Source organism: Scylla paramamosain, chromosome 41, assembly GCF_035594125.1.
Source record: "Scylla paramamosain isolate STU-SP2022 chromosome 41, ASM3559412v1, whole genome shotgun sequence".
Taxonomy (NCBI): domain Eukaryota; kingdom Metazoa; phylum Arthropoda; class Malacostraca; order Decapoda; family Portunidae; genus Scylla; species Scylla paramamosain.
The window spans coordinates 12806967-12811966 of record NC_087191.1 but is presented as its reverse complement, the minus strand read 5'-3'; the positions used below and the strand labels follow the sequence as shown (position 1 = coordinate 12811966).

The following is a 5000-nucleotide window of genomic DNA, read 5'->3' as shown; positions in this document are numbered from 1 at the left end:
GAAAGGATTATGGAAGGGAGGAGGAAAAGAGAAGAGGTAAGAAATGAAGGAAGGAAGGGAAAAAATGAAAAATAGTCCGCTTAGTTTAGTTTAAAGTTACGTGTAAAGAAAGAAAAGGAAGGAAAAAAATAATAAATAGAATGAAGGAAGGAAGGAAGGACGGAAGGAAAATGAAGGTTATGAAAGAAAGATCATTATAATTATACTTTCATTTTCCCTCTCATGTGAAAGAATAAAACAAACAAACAAACAAACAAACAAATAAACATATTAAGAAAAGAAGGAAGGAAGGAAGGAAGGAAGCCAGTTAAATGTTACTGTAAATAAAGAAGAAAAGATTTAAGAGAGAGAGAGAGAGAGAGAGAGAGAGAGAGAGAGAGAGAGAGAGAGAGAGAGAGAGAGAGAGAGAGAGAGAGAGAGAGAGAGAGAGAGAGAGAGAGAGAGAGAGAGAGAGAGAGAGAGAGAATACAGTATTAGTTTAGTTCTTGTGTAATTCTCTTCCTCTCTAAACACAATGGCAGATTTAGAAAGGAGAAAAAATCCCTTTGAAATACCGATATGGATTTGATAAAGAACAGAACCCTGAAAACCCCAATAACTTCCTCTACAGCCTGTTAAAACTATCCCTAGAACCTTGAAAACCCCAATAACTTCCTCTACAGCCTGTTAACCTATCCTTAGAACCTTGAAAACCCCAATAACTTCCACTACAGCCTGTTAAACTATCCCTGGAACCTTGAAAACACCATTGAAAACCCCTATAACTTCCACTACAGCCTGTTAAACTATCCCTATAACCTTGAAAACACCCTTGAAAACCCCAATAACTTCCACTACAACCTGTCCAAAACAAGATATTGACATGTTTAAAATTACAATCTTAGGTCCATGTACTCAAAGATCTTATAAACAAAAGCTCGTTGACTCATTTAAGCGTAACAAAACCACAGTAACTTTTTTCGTAATGGCATTTCTATCTTTTTTTTTATATAAGACGGGGAACTGGCCAAGGGTAACAGTGACTGGAAAAAAAAGGTCTGTGAAGGTGCTAGTCCCACACAGAAAGGTCACCAGAGTAGTCATAATGTAGGATGTAATGAAATGCAATAGTGTTTTCCTAAAGAGCACAGTGGAATTCAATGCACCTTTGTCGGCTTTTGCTGGTGATATGACGTAACCTTCGCTTAAGGACCAGCACCTCAGAAGACCCCACCCCCCCATCTTTTTTTTTTTTTTTTCATTCTTTTTAGCGTTAATGGCCAGCACCCCTGTATCTAACCCTTCACTAACCTGTAAAGCACTTCCAAACATATTATTCACACCCATTTCTTTATCCTTCATCCACTCCTTCCACTCCCCGAACGCGGAAACCTTTACCGCTACGAAACACAAACAAGATGATGACAATAACAAATAAAAATGAATAAACAGCCCGTATTATTGAGTTCAAGGCTACAACGGAGACATGAAGCGGATTCTTTTCGTGAGGGACCAAGAAAAAACGTACAAGAGGATGGAGGTGAAGCAGAGAGAGATTTAAACGAGAGAACAGCCAGGATTAAGCAGGTTCTTTTCATGAGATAGCAAATAAAAACATGCACAAGTTGATTGAAGTAAAGTGGTTTGAGATTTAAAAGAGGGACAGTGAGAAATTGAGTCATAAGCAAGGTTGTGGATGAGAGGGATGCTGTAACTCTTGGCAGGGCTCAAAGACGGTGCATCCTTTTAACAGGAAGCCGGACGGAGATTTGGATACATGGAGGTTCAAAAGTGAAAGACATTAATTTCAAGAGCAGTTTGGCTTTCTCTCTCTGTCTCTCTCTCTCTCTCTCTCTCTCACACACACACACACACACACACCACTGCAAGTAACATTCTCCCTCCCTCCCTCTCTCTCTCTCTCTCTCTCTCTCTCTCTCTCTCTCTCTCTCTCTCTCTTCCATCACCAATAACCCAATCCCAGACACTCACCTACAGAAGTACAGGAATAATTGCAGCAGCGGCGGCGGCAGCAGCGGTGGACAGCGGAGGAGTCGTGGCACCAGCAGGAGGGGTGTTCCGTTCAGTCAAGTCAACGGCACATCACACAGAGCCCGTATTCTTCTGTTCCATCAACTCAGAGACACACCAAATTGCTCCACGCCACGCAGACAGACAGACACATTTCCGAATCTCTCCAGTGGGGATATCACAAGTTAAGTGGACGAATAGACCCAAACGTGATCTGTCCGCGTGTCCGTCTGTCTACCGTGGCCAGCAGATGGAGAGGAACGGATGGAAAGCACTGACAGATTGCACCAAACACCGTAACTCTTTAGCTCTTTAATCGAATAAGGTTTCAACTAAGGCACTGATGATTTGTAGTAGTAGTAGTAGTAGTAGTAGTGGCTTGTAGTGCGTTGCTAGTAGTAGTAGTAGTAGTAGTGGTGGGGGTTCCTAGAGTGCTGCTGAGGGTGTTTGTGTCCGTGTGTCCGTCTGTCGCTCTTCACACACACGTCCTCAGTCCTCGCTCTGTTCAGGAGGGAGAAGATGTTGTGGTGTTAGTGGTCATACAAATAATCATTGTCATCATCATTGCACTGAATGTAAACAATCATTGTCATCATTACTGCTTCACTCAATGTCCCAAAACGTAAACACATCAAGAAAAACAACAAACACACACACAAACGCACATACAAACATACATATTAACAGCAAAAGCAGAAAGTTTTATATACGAACAACATTACAAGAAACACTTAATTTTCTGAAAACTAATAAACGTAAACATGCATCCTGGAACACAACAAACACACAAACAAACAAACAAACAAATAAACATACATACACAACAGTAAATGCAAGAAGGAACATTTAACACTGGAAAAACGAACAAAACGTAAACAAACACACACACACACACACATACACACATTAATAGTAAGAGAAGGAAGGTGTAAAAAGACAGACAATATTATGAGAAAAGATTGTAAGGTTAATATACTCCAAAATAAATAAATAAATAGATAAAACATAGGAAAAAATAAAATAAAATAAATAAATAAATAAATAAAACATCACGTAGTTAACATAGCTGAATCAAAAAACAAATAGATGAAATGCAAGCAACGAATATAGACAACAACAAAAAATTAACAAACAAACAAACAAACAAACAAACAAACAACAATAAACAAGATACATGTGAACTAAATAACAATAAATCACAGACAATAGGGACAACAAAAAAATAAACAAATAAACAAATAAATAAAAAATAAATAAATAAAATAAATAAAATACATGTGAACTTTAATTACACAATGATTCAAAAATTATCAGCCAATATCAATAGTAAAAAAATAAATAAATAAATAAAAAATAGTAGGTGAGATTTAAGATAGTACATTTTAAAGATAGTACATTAAGATAGTATTGTAGAAAGATAACACTGATAAAATACAATAAATATGAAGAGGAAGAGGAGGACGAAAAAGATGAAGAAAAAGATGAAGAAAAACAAAAAGAAAAAGAAGAAGATGAATAATAACAATAATGATAATAATGATGAGAAAAAGAGAAGGAAAAGAATAACAATATGAACAAGGAAGAGAAGAAGAAGAAAAAAAAAGATGAAGAAGACAAAAGAATAATAATAGTAATAATAATAAGAAGAAGAAGAGGAAGAAGAAAGATATATTATAATCTACTCCATTTAATTTCCATCTATCAAAAATATCAATGTCTCTATTATTTCTTTCTGTAATCATCTATCTATCTTTCTTTCACAAACACATTAACTCTTCCTGCATCTAATGAGTCTTGTAACTTGTCGCACTGAAGCCTCACATATCGAATCTACTGCTGTTTATCATTGTTTTGCATAATATTCATTGTTATACACATCTATCTACCTTTCAGCTTCTTGTAAAGGTTTATATATGAATTTCCTTCCACTAATTAAACTATCACAAAAACTACCTGTACTTTTAATTTCTTGCTTAAACTATCACTGTATACAAACCTATCCTTCCTAATTCTTATTTAAACTGCAATTACACCTAATACCCTCTCATTCGCTAACCTAAACTACCATTACGTCAATCTATCTGCTCAATCTTATGTAACAAAAAATTTATCACACCTGTCCAATTTAATTAGCACCCAAACACACCTGTCCCTCCCAGATGCACTCATGACAAACACTCAAAGACAGACAGACAGACAGACAGACAGACAGACAGACATGTAAACAACTCACCGAGTACACAATTTAATAAACAAGTAAACAAAACAAAAAAGACGAGCCGCCAAACAGGTAAACAAGATTAAATTGAAAGAAATAAACAAAAATAAGTAAAAATAACTGATAGGTTAACAAAAAAAGGGTTAGATCAATGCAAACAAGTAAACAACGTGATATGTAAACAGCCAAACAAGTAAACAAGGCTAAATTGATATAAATAAACAATAGATGATCAATAAACAGAGAAATCAACATAAACAAGTAAACAACGAGATACACCAACAACCAAACAAGTAAACATGATTAAATTGAAACAAATAAACAAACACGTGACACAAGGAAAGGTAAACAAACAAAAAAAATGGTGATCAAAACAAACAAGGGCGAGAACAATAAAGGAATAAATCAGATAAACAAAAGGAAACAGACAAACTCAGACACAAACACGAAAACAAAATACAATATGCGAACGAAAAAAAAAAAAAAAAAAAAAAAAAAAAAAAGGCAGTTAAGTTTTCTACCGCTCAAACAAACTGACAAACAAACAGGTGAGAGAAACACACACACACACACACACACACACACACACACACACACACACACACACACACACACACACACACACACGACCATTGGTGCAAGCGATTAAGTAAACAACAAACAGACACAAACAGAGAGGTACAGCTGATAGATAGACAGACAGACAGACAGACAGACAGACAGACAGACAGACAGACAGACAGACACATAAACAAAACACTGAACCTACAGA

General features: G+C 36.1%; 1 protein-coding gene across 1 annotated transcript in view; it reads right to left on the bottom strand.

Moving 5' to 3' along the window:
• The window catches only part of LOC135092800 (serine/threonine-protein kinase Warts-like), an 18892-nt gene that overhangs the window by 13204 nt on the left and 688 nt on the right, over positions 1-5000 (bottom strand). The window contains 1 exon segment of the mRNA XM_063991481.1: positions 1972-2511. The gene's annotated coding sequence lies outside the window, so the exon portion shown is untranslated.